Source organism: Rhamphochromis longiceps, linkage group LG14 (genome assembly GCF_057381845.1).
Source record: "Rhamphochromis longiceps isolate RC_006_pf linkage group LG14, R_longiceps_female_GT1.1, whole genome shotgun sequence".
NCBI lineage: Eukaryota > Metazoa > Chordata > Actinopteri > Cichliformes > Cichlidae > Rhamphochromis > Rhamphochromis longiceps.
Genome location: NC_140570.1, coordinates 11,964,934 through 11,990,929, shown reverse-complemented (window position 1 = coordinate 11,990,929; position 25,996 = coordinate 11,964,934).

Genomic DNA, 25,996 nt, shown 5'->3' with positions numbered 1-25,996 from the left:
CATTAAATGAAATGTGGGATTAGTAGAATAAGGAGCAAGAATGGTTGTCTGTCACTCTCTGCTGTCTCTCTCCAGATTGTATCCTGCTTTTTGCCCTTTGGCAGCTGGCATAGGCTGCAGCTCTACCACCCTAAACTAGATAAGCAGTTAAGGAAATTATGGATGAAGCTTTCCTGAAATGACAGAGTGTTACATAATGACATCAAAACAAATGTTAAATTGTAGTTTTACAAATAGACTGTAAAAAAAAATGACAGGAAAAGTGACTTTACTTCAGCCCAGATTCAATGTAGTCGGTCAGTGAGCCAGTGATCAGCACTCCGGCTAGACAGCACAAAAGTTCTGGGTTCTGTGTGCTGGAGCCCACATGTGACCCTGAATTGGTTAAGCAGTGATAAAAATGGATGGACTGAGGCTTCAATAGACCTTGATACGTTTTAATGTCATGAGACACTGTAACAGATTGTGGCTTTTCTACCTTTTTTCCCATGTGAGCTATTCTTCCCGCTCAAAAGTCATAATTATGATCTAGGACAACGATGGATGCTGCAATGAATAGCACTTTAGGTGATAAAAGATAGTATGTCACACGTTCAGTACAAGTAGCTATCTAAGACAATAGACATAGAGCACTTCAGTCATTTTGCTCTCTGGAAACTGACCACAATTTACTTAAAACTTTCCCCATTAGTGAAATATTTTCGAGTTTGCAGCCATTCCCATCATTTTTGATGATATTGACTAATCTTTCAATACTCCTTAGATATTTTGTTTTGAATATGAAAAAAGTGTCCAGATCAAAAGAAAGAGAACTTCTACGTTTTTTTCTATTCTGATTCTTTTTCTTTTTGTAGCACTAGAATGTTGCCAATTTCCACTGAAAATAACAGAATTCTGGACAAAAAAATGTGAGAAAAATGTGTTTTTGGCAAGGACAGATGATTTGAGCTTGGAAACTATTTCATATTCACATTTTTTCTACTTACAAAGTTTATATATTGCTGTATACTTATATACTCTGTTCTGCTTGTTGGGAGTCTCACAGTGAATAAGTTGCCCTAACTTCGTCGTCTTTCGTGAGCTTTACTACACTGTTAAAAAAAAAAACATCCTAAAACAACGGTAATATTCCGGCAGCTGGGGCGCCAAAATATGACCGTGAAATAACAGAAAATAACTCCCCATAAAAATACGGTTATTTCCAGTAATGAAAATACAATTAGTTGCGCTAAATTGACATGGGATCTCGCCTTTTTCAAGTGCTGCTAAACGTTAAATTAGGAACATGTTAACACTGGAAGTCCCAGGCTTCTACCTTTCTACCTTTAATGTGATTAAACAATGAAATCATCTATAAATAGGAAAAAAAAAACATCTTAAAAAAACGGTAATATTCCGGCAGCTGGGGCGCCAAAATGCGACCGTAAAATAACAGAAAATAACTGTCCCATAAAAATACGGTCATTTTCAGTAATGAAAATAGAGTTTGTTGTGCTAATTTTACATGGGATTCTGCCTTTGCCAAGTGCTTTTAGACATTAAATTAGGAACATTTTAACGTGATCAAACAATGAAATTACCTATAAACAAGGTCAATGAATGTGGCAATATGAATCATAATACGTAAATGTACAGAAATATACAGTTAACAGTTGGTTTAAATAATAATGGATTGCATGCCCTGGGACAGAGGCGAGGCTGCCATATCGCACCATCGGCCATCGCCAGTAGGCGAAGAGTCTTGACCACGGACACAACGACGGAGAGTGTCCGAGCCAGGGCGCGAACCGGCAACCTTCTGATCACAAGACGAACTGCCAACTCTTGAGCCACGATCGCCCTAACTAGCAATGATAATAATACTTGTGTGATGTAACACAAGCTTATAGGGATCATGTTATATACTTTTCCATAGCATTACATTTGAATTCAACAGTTCGATCTTTCAAATAACGGACAGATATTTGTGAAATCATGATACATTTGTGAATGTGTTTTAACAATCTAAATATGCATATGTACAGACAGATATATTTAATAATCATGAAAATTATGTTTCATTACATTACAGTGATTTAACGTTAATTTACATTTGAAATGTGAAGTCAAAGTCTATTTACGTAACTTTAATGATATTCTAGAAGAACAGAACATTACTGTAAAATGCACAATAAAATACCTTCATATTAGGGTTTTTTCCTACGGTCGCAGCCATACCCGCGACCTGGTTGTTGTTGGTTCACATTCATTGGCCGATGCTTAGCGTCATGTTATTATGTGTCCCAACATCCAATTGGCATGTCACATTGCTTTCATGGCCACACCGTCACCCCAGGGGCAGAGGCCTATTTCTGTTCTGAGATTTATATTAATTGCAATTCCTACCTCTACATTTCTTTGTCAGAATTTATAATTAGCACAGCGTGGCCGTGCAATGTCCTACATTGTGGTATGCAGAGGAATCTTAACAAAGAAGCTCACAGGGAGAGATTAAGCTTGTTATTTATTGCCCAGCTGGTAGGGGGAGCTCTTTATTAAAACACTTGCTGATGCTACAATGTGCCTCAAGCTTCAACAACACCACAACAGAAGTCACTCATGGTACAGCACTCCCTCTACAAAACAACAACTGTCAGTGACTCTGCACCACGGCGTAAATACAACATTCAAGATAACAGTTAAAAGTAACGTAACCATAAACAATAAAACAAGAACATCTAAACAGCAGCACATGTCCCAAGGCATGATGGGAGAGAACTAGCTGTTCCCCCAACACGCCACAATATGTTGTTTTTTAGTTTTTATTCCAATAATTATATTTTCACATTGTTACCTCTTAATTATTGAATCAGACCTAGGTGACATGAAATTTTCAGCAAAATTATAATTCAAATACTCCTTTAATTATTGATTATTCTCATTAATTTTCGATCATTTTATATATTTTTCCATAGTATTACATTTGAATTTAACAGATCATTCTCTCACATAACAGACAAATATTCGTGAAATTATGATAAATTTCTGGATTTTTACAATCTAAATATGCATATGTAAAAAATATATATATATTTAAAATCAAATTCAAATTCAAATTTTATTTGTCACACACACACAACCATACACAGTATGACATGGGGGTGAAATGCTTGTAGCTGTACAATGCCCGACCATTAAATGACAGAAGAAAAGTTCTACAATATTTACAATTTACTACAAAAATTTACAAATTAAGTTAGGAATTTACAGTAAAGAATGTGCAAATAGCAGAAGAGATTATAAAGATAAGGATTATAAATTATAGGAATTATAGGATTATAGGAAATGTGTGGTGGTGCGTGTGGTGACGTGTGTGAGAGTCCAGTCTTATAGTGACGTGTTTGGGAGAGTCCAGTCCTACACCTGGTTCAGGCCCCGAATAGCCTGGGGGAAGAAGCTCCTCTTCATTCTCTCTGTTTTGGCCTTAAGGGAGCGGAAGCGCTTCCCAGACCTCAACAGTGAGAAGAGTCCATTGTTGGGATGGGAGAGGTCCATCATAATCTTCCTAGCTTTGGACTTGCACCGCTTGGTGTAGATGGACAGCAGGTCAGGGAGCTCTGATTGAATGATGCGTTCTGCCGAGCGCACCACCCTTTGCAGATCTCGTCTATCCTGCTTGGTGCTGTTCCCAAACCAGGTGCAGATGTTTGACGTCAGGACGCTCTCGATGGTGCAGGAGTAGAAGTTCTTGAGCACCTTCAGTGGCAGATGGAAGTCTCTAAGTCTTCTGAGGAAGAAGAGACGCTGACGGGCTTTCTTAACCAGGGTGTTGATGTGACAGGACCATGACAGGTCCTGAGTGATGTGGACACCTAGGTATCGGAAACTGTCCACTCTCTCCACTGGCGTGCCACTGATGATGAGGGGTTTGTAATTCCTCGCCTGCTTTGTAGTGAAGTCCACGATCAGCTCCTTAGTCTTGCTGATGTTTAGGAGGAGGTTATTCTCCTGGCACCAGGTCTCCAGGTTCCTAATCTCCTCCAGGTAGGCCGTCTCGATGTTGTCGGAGATCAGGCCCACAACAGCAGTGTCGTCAGCAAACTTGACAATGGAGGTGGTGTCGGATGTGGCTACACAGTCATAAGTGTACAGTGAGTACAGCAGGGGGCTTAAAACACAGCCCTGAGGCACTCCAGTGCTGAGTGAGATGGAGGGGGAGACTTGTTTTCCCACCCTCACTGATTGGGGTCTGTCTGTGAGGAAGTTGAGGATCCACTGACACAGTGATGAGCTGAGTCCTAGATCCGTCAACTTGGTGAAAAGCTTAGAGGGAATTATTGTGTTGAATGCTGAACTGTAGTCCACGAACAGCATCCTAACATAATTCCCTCTGCCAGTGTCCAGGTGACTCAGGGATGTGTGGAGCAGGTGAGATATGGCATCGTCTGTGGAACGATTAGTCCGGTAAGCAAACTGAAGTGAGTCGATGGTGGGAGGAAGTGAAGAAGTGATGTGATCTCTCATCAGTCTTTCAAAACACTTCATCACAATTGAAGTCAGTGCTACTGGACGGTAGTCATTGTGGCAAGCGGGCTGTTGTTTCTTTGGAACAGGGACAATAATGGACCGTTTGAAGCACGTGGGAACCACAGCTTGGGCCAGGGAGAGGTTGAAGATCTCCGTGAACACCGGTGCTAGTTGATCAGCGCAGGCTCTAAGGACCCGGCCAGGGATTGCATCTGGTCCTGCTGCCTTCCTGGTGTTCACCCTCCTGAAGGTGTTCCTCACGGCATGCTCTGTGATGACGAATGCATTTTCTTCACTGGTGCACTCTGAGCGCGCGCAGCCGTTTGTTGTTTTAATTGCTGTAAATTGTGTTTTACTATATTTACAGAGCTGTTATGTTATTTTACAATCTACTTATGTAAATTTAATGATATCCTAGAAAGATAGTACAAAACTGTAAAATATACAGTAAGATACTTTGACATTACTATTTTTTGGAACAGTGTAGTTTTTTTATGGTAAGGAGTTTGTAGATTTTTTATTTATTTTTTTAGTTCTGGGAATTGTTTCGATTTTACAGTGTAGGATTGACTTTCATACATTCAGATGTCAAATCATTCATTCATTTTTTTTTTAATTCTTTTATTTATTTATTTTTATTTTAAAGACCAGGATGTTGGCCTTTTTGAACAAAAAACATGAGAAGTTGAACTGTAGCTATCCACAGGTTGTCAACTGGATGCCCTTCCCATCTGCACGTCTTTTTCCCACTAACTGTTTGGCCCTCTGACATGTCAGTGTTTTGGATAATAACTTTGTCTCATCTCTGTCATTCCTCAAACCTTTGCTGTTTATTAGCGTTATCACTGTTGTAATATGAAGGACTGTACTTGTTAGCTTCTTCATCCAAATCTGATTCAGAAGGTCAATTTAAGCATGGATCTTTAGAGCCTGAATCACTGAATAACTCCAAGGCATGCATAACTACATAACACTTCATGGGCACTGGCATTTCCTCTGCTTTGTAGTGTTATTATAGTATCCAAATTGGCTCTGTAGGGTGTAAAAGAATACTTCTTCTCTCAGCTCGTGTGCTTGTTTTCCAACTTAGAAGTGTTGTAGTATCTCACCAGATACATAACAGCTCTTAAACATAGACTATATGTTTAATATGTGTGAGAACTATAAAGCAGACGTAGCCTATATGAGGGCATTTGAAGTTAGAATAATGTATAGTTATTCTTGCCTTTGTTTTATTCAGGGTTTTTTGTTGTTGAATGGGGATAAAATACAGGTTAGCTGGTTGATCACCAGAGGGCTAGATAAGATTATTAAATATTTCTTCATTTAGCAAAAGAAAACTGCCCTGGACTTTTGAGGAGAATAAAAAAAACTTTAGTACTGGAAAAAAATACTTGTGTCATAATCACCCTTATAGTTTCTAAAGTTTTCACTCATTAGGATCAAGCTTCAACTTTTTATCTTGATTTATTTCTAATCTGTCCTTATGGTCTAATTTTCAGTATTAAATATGTGGATATTAAGTGATCACAGGCTGACATTCATACAATGATGTGGTGTGAGGAATGAGGAATATCAGATTTTAATTGTAAAGCTATAAGGGAAAAATTCATTGAATTCAAGTGTTTTCAGTCCTCTAGGTGTATAAACTCAAACACCCAGCTATGCATTCTGCCTTTACAAACATATGTGAAAAAAGGTTTGTTCTAAAGAATTCATTAAATTTAAGTGTGTGAGGATGCCACTGTTGCAACACGCCAGTCTTTGAAATGTCCTCTCTCCTAGTCATTTCAGAATTAACTGTAAGTGGTATTAGTGAGAAATGGAACCATTTAGCAACCGCAGCAACTCAGCCATAAAGTGGCAGGTGCATAAAGTTACAGTGCAGGGTCGCCGATGGCTGAGCCGCATAGTGCTTAAAATTCGCCAAGTCAATGCTGATTCAGTAACTGTAGTGATATAAATCTTTTCTGGCATTAATATCAATACATTCAGGAGTGTTTGGCATGGGTTTCCATGGTCAGGCAACTGTATGAAGCCTTACATCACCAAGCACAATGCCAGATGCTGGATGGAGTGGTCTAAAGCACACTGCCACTCGACTCTGGAGCAGTGAAAAATTTGTTTTGTGGAGTGATGAATCATACTTCTGTCTCTGGGATTTTGATTAACGACCCTGGATTTGGTAAATGCCAGGAGAATGTTGCCTGCCACACTACATTGTGCCAACTGTGTTGTTGGAGAAGGGATAATGCTATGGGGCTATTTTTCTGGTGTTGGCCTGGTTCCCTTAGTTATAGTGATGGGAAATCTTAAGGCTTCAGTTTATCAAGACAATTTGGGAAATTCTATGCCTCCAACTTTGTGGGAACAGTTTGGGGAAGGTGTACAAACCAAGGTCTATAAAGATATGGATGGATGAGTTTGGTATGGAAGAACTGGTCTGCACAGAGCCCTGACCAGTGTTGGTCAAGTTACTTGAAAAAAGTAATCAGTAACTAATTACTGATTACTTCCCCAAAAAAGTAATCCCGTTACTTTACTGATTACTTATTTTCAAAGGTAATTAATTACTTCGTTACTTAGTTACTTTTTAAAAACACGATTTACAACCTGAATAGGTGATAAAGCGATAGATCTTTCAGCCCAATTCTACTTTTTCTACATAATCCATCATACAAAATGTAATCAAATGAAAAAGTCTCTTTTTAAAACTTGTTTTATTAGTTTTAATCTTTTAACTTTATGCATCAAGCAAAAATGTAATTATATGCAACATTCTGACTAGAAGAAATTTGTTTAATATTTAAACCTATTTTCTGCACATTCCAGCACATAAAATATATATATATTTTTTTTTTTTTGTGTTTACACTCATTCTTTCAAATAGATGCAAGTAAAACACAGCAGAAAATAAATAAAATCAAAGACTCAGCGGTCCTTTTGCTCTATTTTCACCTGTAAAGCAGGACTACGGTAGGCGGAGGTTTGCCCTGGTGCAGGTGTGCCGCAGCGGTCAGTGGAAGAATCCGCGAGTTTCTCTGTGAATTTCCCATTACGTGGTAGCGCACTCGGTGCTTGCTTGGAAGTTTAGGGGTTTTTTTCGCTGAAAAATTAGTTTTCTTCCCACGCACAACGGACGCTAATGATTTTGTCACTTTTTATGGAATCAAACTCAAAGTAAGGTCAGTACTTCCACGCTTTAAACGCTGCACGCTCATACTCTCTCCCGCACTCGATATATTATCCATTGTTGATCCGTACACAGCTGTTGTCACGAACGTCGCACTTGCTTACGTCACTATCATGAGACATTCTCGCAAAAAAATCACGGTTTTAGTAATGCAGTAACGCAGCGTTCCTACGGGAAAGTAACGGTAATCTAATTACCGTTTTTGCATTAGTAATCCCTTACTTTACTCGTTACTTGAAAAAAGTAATCGGATTACAGTAATGCTTTACAAGTAACGCGTTACTGCCCATCTCTGGCCCTGACCATAATCCCATCAAACACTTTTTAGATCAACTACAAAATTTGCAAGCCAGGTCCTTTTGTCCAGCATCCCTATCTGACCTTATGAAATGAATGAGTGAGTGGGCACAGGCCATTTCTACAGTCTTGTAGGATCCTTGCCAGAAGAGTGAAAGCTGCTACAGTTGCGCCTCCATATGAATGCCTTTGTATCATACATGTGTGAAGGTAGTAATTATAGTTCAGCATGTTTTTGCTGATAAAATAAAATCAAAAAGTCTGTCAGTTAGTCTCAAGATTTGCCATTAATCAGTTTTTAAACTCAAGCTCAAGGCTGTACGTGTGTGGAAGTATGAGGAGTGCCCACAACAGAACCATTATTGCAAAATATGAATTACAGCAAAAAGTCTTTTTTTTTTAAATAATGCCTTTAGATTTGCCTTTTTGCTCACTCATAATAGTATATTTTTGTGTGCTGACTTTCATGTGGTTAACTTCATGTTGGTGACTGTCTCTCTCTCTCTCTCTCTCTTTCTTTATATGTTATCTCCTGATTGTCTTCATGCCGAATCCTGAAATGCAGGTAAAACTGGCCTATTTCCTATGTAAACACTTTTGTTTGAGAATATAAAATGCTTCTGGGAGCATTTTTGTCTCTGCTTTACCTGGTGTCTTTTTGAAAGGTGCACAATGAATCATCACAGCCCCCACAGCTACTTTCAGCACTGGATTGTATTAACTTTGACCAGTTCCTGCTTGTTTGTGTTATTTCACCTCATGCGGTGACAGCCATACGGTTAGTTTTTGGTGGTGTGATGAATTGCATTCATCAGCTCCAACTGCCTTGGTGGGAGAGCAGCTCATAGCACAAACCCAAAGATCATAATGGCCGGACAGCCATTACCGCACAGCCATGAATACTGACAAGCACCGGAGCAGCTTGTCAGTATTCATGAGAAGAAGTCAGGTTTTGTGCAGCTGTGACTTTTAAAATGTTGGTCAAGTGAGGTATGTGATTCTAAACTGGTTTATTAGTGCAAAGCGGTGTGTAGCTGGAGAATTAGTCTTAATAGAAAGAGACTAATGAATTATTTCTGTCGTGCTCACATTGTTTCTCTGCCTTAGTCAGGCTCACAGTGAGCACAGTTTCTCTGAGACAGGAGGACTTTAAAATGTGGGAGTAAATGCCTTTCGATGGATACTGAATATGTAGTATCGCAATCACCATTACACCAACATGCATCATGCAGATTAGATTCAGGTGAACTGGTCAGTGGTCTTAACCCAGAAGAAAACTCAATCTGACAGGAGATATCGAAGTGAACAGCTGGTAGTGTTTTTTTCTTTACAACAACTGGTAAAGAAAAAAACACTGAAGTCTCCCTCTCTCTCTTTTATTTTTAAATTAGGACTCTGTCTACATATCTTTTTTTCATTTAAAAATATTTTGATTGTAATTTTGGTTTTAAGACTGTGATGCCAAGCCACACAGGGTCAGCACCACACCTCACCATTAGGTGCGTCACTTTAGTTTACTTTGCAGTCACTACTTTAAATATATTCTACTTTTTGTTCAATATTGTTTCTTTATTAAATTTATTCATATTTTCATTACACCTTCCAATGTTTATATGCACACATATTAACACGGTCAAAGGTCAAAGTTCTGTTTCATGTTATATTAATACATCTCTCTTTGTTTGAGTTACCTGGGGTTTGGCTTACATTTATGTATTTGATCCCAGCCACAATTCTATATCGCAACCTTTTCTAGCCATTTATGAGTAGCCAGGATATTTTAAGTTATTTCAGATTAATATTGAATAATTATACAATATAATGCTTGAGGGCAGTTAAGTGTTATTTTTTGAAAATATTGAGGATTATCACTCAGAACAAAATTATTTAGTGTCGTATGTGAATAGCTTGATAAATAGTTAAAGGTATCCACTGCTTAACAAAGACTCATGAAGCAGCCACAACATTTCACAATGGCTAAAGATGTTTTAATACTCCTATTCAATACTTCAAGAAGAGCATTGCACTTTAAAGTTTACATGTGGCTAATTAATGTGAAATGTGTTCTATGGGAACTCCTTTGTGCTTGGTCAGCCTCATCCTCTGACATTTATTTACTGCAGATAGCTTTAAGAAAATTGAAAAAGATTTATGCTGTGGTTAGATATTGATGAGGAGTAAATGACCGAAAACAGTAAAGTTGTAGGTTACGAAAAGTGAATGCCAATTCACAACAACATTTCTGGACTGCAGTGGTGTTCACTGGAGTCAAAGATAGGCTATAGTCACATCTGATGATTGAGCGTCTGTCAGAGATGAACATATGAAAGGTCATTGTAAATGAAATATTTATCTCTAAGCTATCTCTTAGATCTTTTTATTGCTGCAGTAGACTATATTGATGAATGTAACTGGTGACAGCACATTTGTCAATGTGTACTCCACATATCTACATCTTTTTTTGTTTTACATTGTTTTACTGATATGTTGTAAATTTCTTGCTGTAGAAGTGACTTTACTTAAAACAACGCGTGTTAGATTAAGTGAGAATATACAGGGGAATTTAAAAGCAATAGATGGACAGAATTTGTGATAACTGGCAAAGAGTCTTTCACATTACTGTGAAGCAATATCAACCTACTGTTCTTTGCAGAATTACTTTAGTTAAGCAACATTCAAGGGTTTACAGACATGTTTAAGGTCTTTCCAAAGCATTTCAGAAGGATATAAGTTGCTATAAGTCTTGTGGATCATCAAGACGTTTTTGGGCAATTGTAAGTCTTTGTGGTCAGCAGCAGGTTTTGCATTGGAAAATCCAATGGATGCCATTTTGCACAGTCTCTTTCTTACTGTTGAATCGTGAAGTCCACATGTGGTGATAAGGACTTTGAAGATGCATCTGGATCTCAAGACAAAACATCACGAGACACTTCTCTCTCATCTAAGCCAGTAAAAATAGGAGGTGTTATTTCATCTGAATATGGTACAGGTCTCATTGTGATGGCAGATTAGGCTAACTGATAGATGACTGTATTCACAAATACTGACTAAACAGCAGTAACAGTAATCAGCATGATTCTGTGGCTCCCTCCATGGATAGATCCCGTTACTCACTAGAATACTAAAACCCAAGCTCTTTGTCTTTTCCTTTGACTATGCTCTGATGTTTTTGACACTAGCCAAACAAACAAAAGGCCTATGGCCTTTCTTGGTTGCCCAATTTCATACCAAAACAATAAAAGTATCCCTTTTTCCACAAAATCTTGTATGCTTTTTCGCTGTTTGGATGTATTAAAGCATCCACAGATATAACAAAAAACATCTGGATCTTAGCCACTTAGCCAACAAAAATGGATACTATTATTTAAGTCATTAAACCAAAATTAGTAAAGTACAATAGTTATATTTCATTCAGCCAATAAGATGCAGGATGGGATAATAAGCTGTAAATAAATGGACAGGTGTGATTGGATGGTGATATAACAAGTTATAACTAATCAGCTAATATACATGCAATCAAGAGATTAAACTGCTGTGGGTTCTTATATTGCAACCAATATAGGTAACAGGTCTGACAAGATTTCAGAGATATTCTGCATTACCAAATCCATTTGAGACTTATGGGCTATAGCAGGGGTGGGCAATTCCAGGCCTCGAGGGCCAGTGTCCCTGCAGGTTTTAGATCTCACCTTGGGTCAACACACCTGAATCACATGATTAGTTCGTTACCAGGCCTCTGGAGAACTTCAGGACATGTTGAGGAGCTAATTTAGCCATTTAAATCAGCTGTGTTGGTTCAAGGACACGTCTAAAACCTGCAGGTACACCGGCCCTCGAGGCCTGGAGTTGCCCACCCCTGGGCTATAGTCTGCATGCAACTACTGTAGAGTCTTTGTCATCAGGGTCCCAGAACCTTGAAATAAACAGTGTGTGATAATGGAGTAAAAAAAGTCAGCAGTATGTCTTAAATCTCATTTTCAAAACTAGTTTTATTGATAGCAAAGTTGAATAGAGTGATGGCAGCTATAGTAGGTGGTTGTGAAATGAAATGCCTGGAGGAGAGACGGGAAAGTGTCTCGTCTTTTGATTTTTTCCATAAAGCCATTGTAAGGAGTGTGAGTCAATCTTCAGATGAAGAGAAACTGACACTAGTTCATGGACGGCCTTCTGTGTACAGGACATTATTCTCAAGGCTGATATAGTTATTTCTTTATTTTTTTATTTTATGCGGCCTGCTCTAGGTTATCTGAACAAAATTATTTTCTTTTATTCTGTATGCGCTTGACTCTCATAATGGAAAAAAAAAAGATGAGTCATACCCTCACAACAAAATTACTCGCTGTTAACAGTCACTCGATACCATTATTGTCAGATGACATTATTCTTGAGATTGTGGATCTCCAGCTTTCTATAACCAGCTTAAATGCAATTTAAAAAGCCATCGGTGTCAGTGTAGTGTCATGAATAATGTATGAAAGTATTCACTCAGGCATCCATAAATTATTTATACTACTTTGTGACCAATCACCAATAATAAGTTTTGGTCCAGAATGAAACGAGACCTGTATCTGGCTACACTGACCTACACTGTAAACTATATTTGTCATTTTTTTATAGGATCAAACGTAAACTTTTTTTCTGCCTTCACTTTGCATTTTCTTGAGACCTAAATTTCAAATGAAGGAAAAAAGTAGAATTTTTCAAACAGGTTATTGTGTGAAAAATCCAGAGAAACAAAACCAAAACACAAAACAAAACAAAACATCAATCATCCAGATTGGTTGTATGCTAAAACCTCCTGATTGTATGCTAAAATAAAGTATAGATGGTTTTAAGTGTTGTCTGTATTATAAATATCTGCCTGTCATCAGACTGACACAGAGCAAAGTAAGCATTAGACTTTTTTTTTAAATGACATTTTTTTGGCAGACAGATGCAGTGAAGACAAAAAGGAAATTGGGGACTTCGAGAGAAAGGAAGACATGCAGCAAAGGGCTGCAGAATGGTTCATTTTACTGTTCAGACATAGCTCTTTGGTTCTGTATCATTTCAAGGTCTCCCCACTATACTGTATGTATATTATAAGAAGTTGTATTATTAAGTTGTATTAATAATTTTGTATCACTTAAAAGCTATTCAAATTCAAAACCTCTGCTTATATTGACCCACATCCTTTTTCACACCTTGGCGCATGCGATGAGTCACATGATCAATAGTGAGTAGGGCTTAAATACCATTTGGTCTTAGAACTGAAGACGCTTCAAGCTCCGTAGATTACAGTATAGTTTTAAATACAAATTCATGTTTACAAAATAACTAGTGTAATTTCATCTATACAATCAGTAATTATGGAAGAAGAAGAAAAAAAGCCTTTACTTTGTAAGACTTTCTTTATAGTAACGCAGTATCTGCATTTTAATCTTGTAAAGCTATTAATAAATGTGTTTTTTAAATATATGTTCAGTGTCTTCAATTTTATTAAACATTATTTAAATCTTGAGACTCTATGCGAAGTGAACAATGTTTTTGGACCAAAGCTGATGAAGCATAACGCTGGCTCACTTCATCGTCTTCCTTAGCCAGTGACTTTGTTAATTTAATTACATTCTATTAACACAGGCCAGAAAAATTACAAATACTGTAATTTTTTAAACCAAACTTTAAATTAAGGTTGATGATTAATAATGTTTTTATAGACATTTGTTATGTCAAAATAACATACACTCTTTTCTCTGTTCTCTGGATACACCATTTGCATTTATTCCTCATTAAGACATCACCCAACGGACTTCCATTCTCTTCCACTTATCCAACATGGTGGCGTGGTGGTTAGCACTGTTGTCTCACAACAACAAAGTCCTGAGTTTAGGTTAGGGACCAGTGTTCATTTGCATGAACTCTCCCTGACATGTTATTTAGTTCCTATACTACATGCATGTAATCATGCATGCATATTATAGCACATAATGAAGAAGTGCAAGTTAAAACTTCTACCAGTTTGTACTACTTCTCTTTAAGGAATTATATTACTATTTACTTCTCAAAAATCAATATCACGTACTTGTTTGTGTTATTCCCCTGTCCTGCCTGCAGAGATTAGAACTTGTGTTTTGTTTCTTGCTGCAAATTATGGCTTTAACTCTGCTCTCTCTTTTATACGCCTGGATAAGGATATTATGTAGGCTATCCAACAGCATTAATATGAATGATTACTTCATTTTTCAAAGCACAGTTGTATTTGATGCTCATCAGCATTTTGTAATTGCTGTCCCAAAAAAATTATGCCTTGAATTTTGTCTTTTATTAAAGCAGGTTAACATGTGTAAACATGGTATGCTGAAGAATGAAACAATCACAATCTACATTTGCTTTTTAATGACTATGATTATGTGTTCACTGTAAATGCCTTCAGGTATGTGTTGAGATGCGCACAGACTTGATATATTTCTATTTTATCCAATACAAGAATAAAGCTGTAAAAGGAAATAAGTCGATTCATGTTTATTTAAAGGTATGCACAAATAAAAGTGATACATTTCCAGTAAGAGTGATCTTTTTTAGCACTGTTTTTAGTGATGCGACCGTTTCTCTTTAACTTACTGTTACTCTTAATGATGCGATTATCAGATTTGTAATAACTTTACTTCATCTTTGCTATTGTACCTAAGTTAGGAGGCCAAAACTTACTTTTTGTACTTTTTGTTGATAGCCATGTACAGACACAAGAAGTGTAGCAGTAGATTTACGCAAATACAGGACCAAAAAACCTGCTACAACAAACAGGGGAAATAAAAGGCAGTTGAGAAAAGAAAATTGACTGTTTCTCCAACCAAGGATATTCTGTGTTTCATCATATTCAAATAAAGTCAGTCCAAACAGCCTGCATGTCCTCTCTGTCCTTTATCAACCATTCTATTGTTGACATATGTTTTCAACAATCAGTATAATTTGTGTCACCTTTCGTGCAAATACCTGATGCAACACCTAAAATTACTTACACATTATGTAAACTTACTTATGCATTACTTAAATGTAGTTACAGTGTAATTATTTCTTTGTTTCCTGTACAAACATAACAATAATAATAATAATAATAATAATAATAATAATAATAATAAAAATGGATTGCATTTATATAGCGCTTTTCAAGACCCTCAAAGCGCTTTACAATTCACTATTCATTCACTCTCACATTCACACACTGGTGGAGGCAAGCTATAACTTGTTAGCCTAATATTCGTAAGTACTTATTAAATAATTACATTTAAAATAATACATTGGGATTACACATTTAGTCGTGCCAGTGTTACTCATGAGTCATTAGAAAGCCTCAGTGAATAATGAAAGACTTTTCTCTTCATCTCTGAGAAAGACAGGAAGATGGTGACTCATTGACTAAAGCTGTCCTTTTGTAAGTGAAATTCAATTATCACAGACCGCAATCTAGTCTGCCTCTTGATTTTTCTAGTCCTAATTTCACATAAAATATTTCAAAACATACAGTATGTACTCAAAGCGGGATGCTGAATAATTTACCATAATGGGAATTTTATGGCTGTGACATCAACACTGTCAGACCTCTGGATCTCAAATACAAAATCACACAAAATGAGTAATCTGACTCCTTCATGCTCTTTGATCAACAGCTTTCTCTTTATGTGCACTCTGACAGTGAGGCTTTTTGCTTTTTTGATGCTGTTTGTTTACAAAGTATAATGGTGGCCTTTGAATTCAAATATGATTATTTCTGTTTTTGACGGTGTCATTCTTTCTTTTTTGTTGTTTTTTGTTTTTTCTCTCTCTGTCTCGCATACATGGTGCCAAATGAGCTCTCAAAACCAGCAAGTGTTTCAGTCATTGCTTGGTTCTCCAGGCTGTGGACACCATAGAGCTCTTAGTCTTTCAAAGCAGAGTGGAGACCAGGAATGCATTTCATTCAGAAAGGAATAGTCATACAAACAAGGAGAGCTTTAAATTTTGTGTGCAACACCTGTACTCTGTTTGATTCATTTGATTTAATCGACTGTGGGACTAATTTGCCTAGTGACCACTGATTTACGTTGTGTTGTGTTGTGAAATCAAACCATAAAGAATCTGCTAGTGGGTGACTTTTAAAGAGGTGACAGGAATATTTGAGTTGAAAATGCCTTAAAATATATAGAGATGTTTGACATATTTAACTATATACAATATACAAGGAAGCCATGAGGTTATAAATAAGCCTGATTTCCTGTTCTTTAAAAAAAAAGAAGAAAAGGGTAATCCTTTAAAAAGTCTTTTTTTCAAATTAAATTTATTGAATTAAGATGAAAATAAATTCTTTATTTTGTAGTGTTAAAACATTTCATGTTGATTTCATATTTTTTGGAATTGACTGTGAATTCCAGCTTTAACACTGAAAGAGACAGAAATAGAGAAAGGGAGAATCTAAAGAAAAGGACGCAGAGACAAAGTAGTCTGTAGAAATGCAACAATGAGAATGACAACCACAGTGAAAGGCTTAAAGCTTTTATGATGTAAAAGATCCATCGATCTATCTGTCTCTGTCTGTCTATCTATGATCTAAGAAAAGATAGGAAAAAAAATTCTAATGCTGGAATTTAGAGATTTTCTTGGTAATATCACAGAAATGTAATATTGCATAACTTAGAAACATCTGTTGTTTCTGTTGGAATGTGTGATTATCTTCAAATAACTTATTTTTGTTCTTAAACTGGATGATTTAGCTTTGTTAATTATACATCTGGAGCCAGGAAATGGGAGTGTGAGTAAGTGTGAGTAAGGCTAGGACAAGGAAGGAATTAGAAATGACCAAACAAGTATCACACTGGGTATGTCCAAGTAATATTGTCTGTGCAACATGTGATCAAACATACTTGTAGGCTGTTTGCATTTGTAACAAGGCACTAACTAATTTAGCTTATGTGCAAACAGAGTCAGTCTCTCTTTACATGGTGTATTTATTAATGGAAATGTTTTACAAGACACAAAATATTCAGAGAGACTAGATAATCAAGGGGAATATGGAATCTCTTTGTCCATAGACCTTAAACCTTCTTAAACCTTGTTGAATCAGTGCTAGAAGGATTTTAATCAAGGGGGAAAGTGTTTATCATAGTTAAAGAGAAACCCTGTAACTACTTGTTTAGTGATGGAATGAGCATTTGCAAGACAGAAATGAAAATATGCAATGGGTGAATGAATTAAATAAACCTTTAGTGAGTTCATATAAAAAAATGCCAACTGTAATTGGCAATCTAAATTTTCATGTTTATCAGGCAGAAAGTGTACTTTTTACCAAACTTGGTTGAATCAGTCCAGAGATGAAAGAAAAACTGTTGCAGTATGACATGGCAGTGAAAATAGAAATACGTTGACAGATTGTTAAATGGTGATGAAAGAGAATCACTTGTTGCATTACAGTGACTATTTTTATAGGGAAATTTTGGACACGAATAAACATATAACTATTTGTAGAATATACCAGACACTATCAGACAGTGAAAAATACTGAGAGCTATTTTTACACAGACATTTTACATTTTTCAACCAGAATCTCTAAACAGAGGCACATGCCATGGACTTTTTGAGTTTTGGTTGACAAGTGGCATCAGATTTAAGAGATGTAAAATGAATCCTGCTGCTGGGCTGATGCTGATAAGAACAAAAAAAATACTAGTCATTTATCTGTTTCCCCAGCTGTTTTGTAGCTGTAAACCTGTAAAGAAAACAGAATGAGCCTAATTTGAGAGTCTGCTCATAGAGCAGGGGAGGGAGACAGCAGCATGGACCGCCATGTATTTATGACAAAGACCTTAAGTAATTTTCTCATCTAGTTGGATAATGCTACTCTGCATGCTAAATCAGAGGTACGAGGCTGGGAATACTATAAACACTATTTCCTTACAGAGAATAAATATTATTTGCAACTTTGAAAAAGTTCTCAAACACTGGACATCAATACTGTATAAAGTATGTAAGCAATATACAAGAAAGCAGAAAAAGAAAGAAGCGTAGACAAACAGTGTTGCACTCAAAATAGTTGACAGATTCAGAAGAACACTCAGCTCTTATCACAACAGACTGGCACACCATCATCTTACTGCAGACAATGCAACAATCCATCTGTCAATCTCTTGCCCCCTCCTCTCTCATTTGAACAAGATCCAAAAATCTTCAAACTCCTCGAAGTTCAGGGTAACAGCTCATTCCGAACCTATAGTAAGCATTCCACCTTTTTTCCCCAATGAGAACCGCGGCTTCAGATTTGGAGGTGCCAACTTTCATTCCAGTCTCTTCAACCTCTGGAATAACCTTCCACAGTGAGAGCAGGAGGTCACTACCTGATGAAGCCAGAAGAACTATATTGCCTATAAAAGACAGAGATAAGATCCTGAAAGCATCCCACACTGTATCCCATGCACCTATAAATTGTGTATATAAAAATGATGACCAGATTCAATGGAAAGTGACAGCCCAGGCAGAATCTAGCACCCACTGGGAATGAGCCTGATGTACTGTGCTGTTTCAAACCAAGCTCTCACCACTGTTGTACAGGGGTAGTAACAATGGGCCCAATACCCCATATGACATACTGTAGGTGTGTTTCCAAACCGTTAGAAAAATCAAACAGCACACCACCAAACAATGTCACATTTTTCCCCGCACACCAGTTATAGCGGAGTTGGCTCGGTTTGTCCCCAGTATACCTTTTTTGCTTTCTTCTGTAAGTGCCTGGCTTAAAACAAGACATATTAGCTGCATTTAACCTTCAGTTACTCTGTATATAGTTAGGTAGGAGTGAGGCCATGTTTCTTTTTACTGAAAAACCTGCAGGTTTGAAAACTTTTCCGTCGATGTTTGCTACCCTACAATCCGTCCTGCTCTGTAGTAAAATCAGTGACATCCGTCCTGTTGCTCCCATTAAAATTTATATAACCTATTTAAAATCTAAAACTTAAAATTGTCCGCAGCCTACTGTTGTTACCACTGTCCTGTTTGAAATGGATCCTAACTAGCTAACTGACTGAATGCCCATTAAGCTTATAACTCCCGGTGTGTGTGTGTGTGTGTGTGTGTGTGTGTGTGTGTGTGTGTGTGTGTGTGTGTGTGTGTACAGAGAGGCGCTCAGGTTCATAATGGATATAAGGAAGTTTTTTTCAAAAAAAAAAAAAAAAAGGAGCCACATTCAGGTGAAAGTGTAAAATCAAATGATCTGTCAATCAAGAATAATGTTGGATCAGTGTTTCAATATTTATATCTTTTATTAGATGTTCATGTGGTTTGGTTATTTGCCTTTTGGTTGAAAGTACACTGAGAGAGGACTTTTTGTTAGTGATCTTAATAGTATTTGTATAAAAGGCTCTGGGATTTTATGTCTATGTTCTGCAATATTGTGTGGGGTGGAGTCGTAGGAAATGACGTAGGCAGAAGTTGGGGGTATCGCGATGCTACTCGAGAAGAGGAGATTTTTCTGTGTTAGTTCTGTTACCTCGTAAGCTGTGTTCCTGGTTGCCATCCTTCACGTGATGCTCCGAGTGTTAAGTTCATGATTGGAAGTAAGTTTCCTTAAATATGTTTATTTTCCGATTCTGATGTTGGCCGCGGCTTTAGTTGCATTCTACCGCATTGTAGCACCGCATTTTTTCATCTCGTGACTCGAAGCATGTGCCGCCGGCCGCCGCCATTATGTAGTAATTTTATTCGGCCACACGATGGCGCCAAAGTCCTTTGTTTACAGTTAGAGTGGATGTTTCGGCTATGTATGACATTCTCACTGTGTTTAATTGTGTCCTTTCTGTGTTTAGAGCAAGAGATGTAAGATTGGCGTAGTTCAAATTATATATGTCCTGTTATGTGTATATTCAGATGGATGTGTTGGTTTATTTCATGTAATCCTTTATATTTATCTTAGTGAAGCTGAGCTGTTGCTGTATATATTTATATACTCATGGCAACTTGTTTGTTACTACAGACTGCTGGCAACACTGAGCATCTAGGTGGCAATAAAACAGCTGGCGGTGACAATCCAGCAAAGTGGAAGCCTGTTGTCCTCCTTCCTGTATCCTGACCGATACACCATCTTGTTAGCTGCTGAACCTAAAAGAACTAGCCCTCACCAAGTACTCCTCAACACTGGTCCTTCGAGCCGGATGAGTTATCAAGATGGAGCCAGATGGAGCGACATGTCCTGATGCAAGGCCTAAACGCCATACACGTCGACCAAGCCGGTTTGAGGACTTTGATGTTAACTATACAGGCCACCTCTTTAGGAAAATGCTGCAGTGGGATACCCCACAGCCTCACACAAGAAGCGACAGAGTTCAGCCTCAGTATAGTCATACGCCACCCCTCTACAGCGACAGGGATGGGGCCTATTACAATACACCCCCTCCACTGGGAAGAAGTGAACAAGATGTGGACCTTAATAGGAGCCTCTCACCTGAATTTGCACCTTCCAATTTGCTAGGGTCTTCAATACACACATTTCATACAGAATTCAGAGCCTTGCAGGCCGAAAGAGAGCAGCTACTCCAATCACAGCAAATTTTACAGGAGGGCCTCAAAGAACTGAAGGAAGCAAAGAGTGACCTCAGAGAGCTGATTGGAGTGGCTCACCTGCTGAGGAAGGATATGGCTCACCTGACTGCCTCACAGCCTAGCACCAATCATCCCCCCAAACGCGGTTCAGGAGAGGTATACACCACCCCTGAGACAATGCCACAGGAGGAGGATGAGGAGGTGTGGCCCGACCCACCGCCATGGCCTGAACCGATGGAAGAGTTGCACACGGGATTCTCCCAAATGAAGGTTGACGAACAATACTCCGATGATGGTGTACAGTACCACCCTCTACCCCACACACCATATTTCGCTGGTGAGCCTTCGCTGCCTAGTCATCGCTGCACCCTATATCAGGACCCTGTGGTTAAGGATGGAAACACGTTTCATGCCCCTCCACAACACTCTGTGCCACCCCCCTGCTGGGCACCAAGTAAGACAGGTTTGCTCCCAACCAAGCCTGTTCCAGCCAGTTCCCCCTCTCTTGTCACTGGAGTAACCAGTGGGCACGGCAGCAACCCATCTGCTCCTCTTTCGGCTGAGCTAGTGTACAGGGGGCCCAAACCAACCATTCCAAGGTTCATTCATTCTGATCCCTCTGAGTTTGCTAGGCTCCGCATGGCTTTAGAGAACCTACTCCCTCCTAATGCTACTGAGCTCTTCAAGTATCAGATACTTGTGGACCACCTCAAACTAGATGAAGCTCGACTTATTGCCGATGCTTACCTGAACTCACCCAAGCCTTATACTGACACCATGGCAGCCCTCCACGACAAATTTGGACAACCTCATCAGCTCGCCTTGAGAAAGATAGCAAGTGTCCTGGATGGTCCTGAAATAAGGCGAGGTGACACAGTAGCCTTCCAAAGGTTCTCCCTTCAGGTGCAGTCACTAGTTGGGCTGTTACAAACATTAGGACTGGAAGGAGAAGCGGAGTTGAACTGTGGGTCCCACGTTGCCCGACTAATAAGTAAGCTTCCTGCCGAACAGAGAGCTGATTTTCGTCGACACCAGTTTAAACAGCCCGGGAGCACCTACACTCTGTACGACCTATCTGCATGGCTTCGTCAGGAGTCCTGGTGTCAAGGATTTGACGGCCAAGCAGGTGTAAGAAGCAGTAGAGAAAGGACCAGTGTAAAGGCTGAGGCCCGTCCAGGCCGACAAACCGTGACAGTCCTACATAACCTAAAGGGGCCATCAGAACACACTTTTCCACCAGTGAAGGAGAGTCGAGCTAGAGGGAAGGTTAAGAACAAAGCCTACTGTGCCTACTGTGAGAGCACAGAACACTATTTCAGCCAATGTGATGATGTAGCCAAGCTCTCCAAAGAGGAAATAAAGGACTGGATACAGGTCAACAAACGATGCTGGCGCTGTGCCCGAACTCATTTAGCTGCTCAGTGCACACTAAAGAAACCCTGCAGCCGCTGCCAGGGTAAACATCTGCTGGCTCTTCACGAGGTAAATGCCAGGACAGAAGGAAACAACGCTGGCATGGCTGCAAAGGAGGAAAGCTGCCTAACCAGTTCGGCTTCGGGCTCACTCTACCTTGATCGCCATGGGGCTGGCAATCGTGTCATGCTGAAGATTGTACCTGTGCTTTTGAGCCATGGAGAGCGGACTCTAGACACCTATGCTATACTTGATGACGGTTCAGAGAGGACCATGCTGCTCCCTGCTGCTGCAAAGACTCTTGGTCTGGCAGGCACCCCGGAGGACCTGCCATTACGAACCGTCCGCCAAGATATTCAGATGCTTCATGGACATACCGTATCCTTCAGCGTCTCTGCTGCTACCAACCCTGGATCCTACTACAAGATTGATGGAGCGTTTACAGCTGATCGTCTCAACTTAGCTCACCATACTTATCCTATCGACCAGCTGAGAAGGAAGTACAAATACCTGCATGGGATCCCGGTCCCTGCCCTGAAGGAAGCCAAGCCTCTGCTTCTCATTGGTTCAGACCAGCCACACCTGATCACCCCCATAGAACCAGTCCGCCTCGGCCCACCTGGAGGCCCAGCAGCAGTCCACACCCGGCTTGGCTGGACCCTTCAAGGGCCAAGTCTTTTCATGGGGCGGCAGACCCAGCCTGTCCTATCCCTGTATACATCCGCCCAATCAGACGAGTTGCTCAAACATGTGGAGCGGCTCTGGCAGGTGGACGTGGTGCCTTACCGATCCGAGAAAGAGGTCACTCGGTCGAAACAGGATCAGCAGGCTGTGGCCCTGCTCGAGGCAAGAACAACTCGCAGGATGGTCGATGGAGTCTTCAGGTATGCTACACCTCTACTCCGTCACCCACAGATGCCGCCACTGAATGCACCAAAGGAATCAGTCATGCCCATGCTTCGAAGCACAGAAAGGCGCCTGTTAAAGGATCCCAGTCAGGCTGATGCCTACAGGGCAGAAATGCAGAAGCTGATCCAATCAGGAGCCGTGAAGGAAGTTACGCATGAGACTTCGCCCAAGGAGAACTGGTACATACCGCATCATCTTGTCAGTCATAACGGGAAGAATCGCCTGGTGTTTAACTGTTCCCATAAATACCTTGGACAGTCCCTGAACCAGTTCTTGTTGCCTGGCCCTACTCTTGGAGCTTCCCTGCTGGGGGTGCTGGTCAGGTTTCGTGAACACCCCATAGCTGTGAGTGGAGACATCAAGGGGATGTTCCATCAGGTACTGCTCCTCCCTGAAGACCGGCCCCTGTTGAAGTTCCTTTGGCGGGACTTAAAGGTGAATGAACCCCCTAAAATCTTCGAGTGGCAGGTCCTGCCATTTGGGACAACTTCAAGCCCCTGCTGCGCCACCTTCGCCCTGCAACATCACGTGATGGAGCACACACAGCCTGACGACAGCCTGAGATTCTCCATCGAGAGGTGTTTCTACGTAGACAACTGCCTACAGAGTGTTGGGTCACCGGAAGAAGCGAGAGATCTGGTGGATCGGCTAAGAGAGTTGCTGAAATCAGCTGGCTTCGAGCTATGTCAGTGGGCTTGTAATGATCCAAGTGTCCTGATCCATTTGCCTCCAGAAGCTAGATCACAGAGTCTGGATCTGTGGCTAGCCGAGGACAAATCCAACCCGCTAGAGACCACGCTCGGGCTCAGCTGGGACTGGAATACCGACTCCTTGGGTTATAAGCACAGGCCCGTGTCCTATGAGGTGCCAACCCTCAGAAACATCTATAGAGTCCTAGCCTCACAGTACGACCCTTTGGGCTATCTGTTACCCTTCACCACTCGGGCCAAGCTCCTTCTCAGGCAGTTATGGGATAAGAAGCATGGTTGGGACGACTCGAATCTTCCCTCCACCCTCCTGCAAGCTTGGTCTGACTGGGAGGTGGAGCTTCAGTTTTTACCTCACCTTACCTTCCCACGCGCCTATGTTCCTGCCAGTGCTAACTTAAAGGGGGCCATTCGTGAGGTGCACATTTTTGGGGATGCTTCTGAGAAAGCTTATGGAGCGGTGTCCTATATGAGGACTGTAGAACAGGATGGGCAAGTTCACCTCACCTTCATCCTAGCTCACTCCCGGGTAGCCCCCAAACGAGCTCTCTCTATTCCCCGCCTCGAGCTCTGCGGAGCTTTGCTGGCAGCGCAGCTGGCCAGTACCCTGAATAAGGAACTCACCTCGGCCTGGGGCTCGGTCACTCAGGCGCAGCTGGGGGCCGGCGGAGCTCATGGGCGCGTCACTGCAACTCCCCCTGACTTCTGCTCCGCGGCTGCTGGGCGAGCCCTCATCTGGGACTCTCAGCTCTTACTGGAATAGTGGCGCGGCTGCCCCTCTGTTGGTCTTCCATGGTCTCTTGTGTTCTGGGGGCCTCTGGATATCTGGAGTTTTGATCTCCTCCATACCCGCTTCACACCCTGGAGGACGGGGCTGTGGCCCCCCCACACTCCCTAGCAGATCATTACATGGAGAAACCTTTGGAATGCAAGCATGCTGATCCACACAGGTATGCACACATGGGTATTCACAGACGCGGACTAAAGCTTTCTTGGCTGCTACCTCAAAGCACACTGTGCGCTGTCTATCTTGCGTGCTGCACAATATCGTTTATTATTTAGTAAATATTGATATCTATGGCTAGCTAGTTTATTGTGATGGTGCTTTGTTTTCTCTATTATTATGTTGCTCTTTGTTGTTTGCTGTCTCCTCTGTTTATTTTTTTTGTTTGTTTGTTTTTTTTTCTCCATACAGGTGACCCAGGAGTTCTTTTTTTTTTTTTCTCTCTCTCTTCCCCCCCCTTCTCACCGTCTCTTCTCCCCTTTGGTTTTCTTTCTTTCTCTCCCCCTCTTTCTCTCATTCATTCCCCCTGTCCTATTTATTTAAAAAAAAAAAAAAAAAAAAAAAAATGACAAAGGATGAACTGAAGCTCTGCCATCACGTAATGTCGCATACTGCTGTTTCTGATGTCATTTAAAAAGAAAAAAAAAAAAAAAAAAAAAAAAGAGTGGATGTTTCGGCTATGTATGACATTCTCACTGTGTTTAATTGTGTCCTTTCTGTGTTTAGAGCAAGAGATGTAAGATTGGCGTAGTTCAAATTATATATGTCCTGTTATGTGTATATTCAGATGGATGTGTTGGTTTATTTCATGTAATCCTTTATATTTATCTTAGTGAAGCTGTTGCTGTATATATTTATATACTCATGGCAACTTGTTTGTTACTACAGACTGCTGGCAACACTGAGCATCTAGGTGGCAATAAAACAGCTGGCGGTGACAATCCAGCAAAGTGGAAGCCTGTTGTCCTCCTTCCTGTATCCTGACCGATACACAATCTTGTTAGCTGCTGAACCTAAAAGAACTAGCCCTCACCAAGTACTCCTCAACAGTATTCTTTTCATATTAATGTAATTTTTCATCTAATTGAATACAATCTATTTGTGTATGATTGTCAGTCCAAAGAGGGAGCGAGGAAAGAGGGGAATGTGAGGAGAAAGTACAAGGTCAGGAAGAACCAGGTAAGAAAACAGACAGGGAACAGTGACAGGCAAAAAGAGAAAAAAACCTGATTTTAGTCACACAGTCTGGAAGTTGTGTTCTCTCTATATTAAAGCTGCTATACAGAATCTGCAAAACAAACTGGGTTGAAACATTTTTGACCCTCTTTAACAACATTCCAACATAACATTATCATTGATTGGGGAGATTAAAATTAATGATATATATTTTATGTGGTTCAGCCACAACTCTACTAAAACATCAGCCAGTAATAGGTAGGCCAACTTTTGCTGCCGCAGCACGTGCGTAAGGAGCTGTAAAGAGAAGCAGAGTGCTCTGTTTATATTCTAAAAATGTTTTAAGCTTGTTTCAAAGATTCTGTACAGCAGCTTTAAATGTTGTCCAAAAGCACATATACACTTACCTTATCAGTGTTTCTCAAACTTTTTACAGTGTGTACCACCTGAGAAAATGTCAAGCTCTCCCAA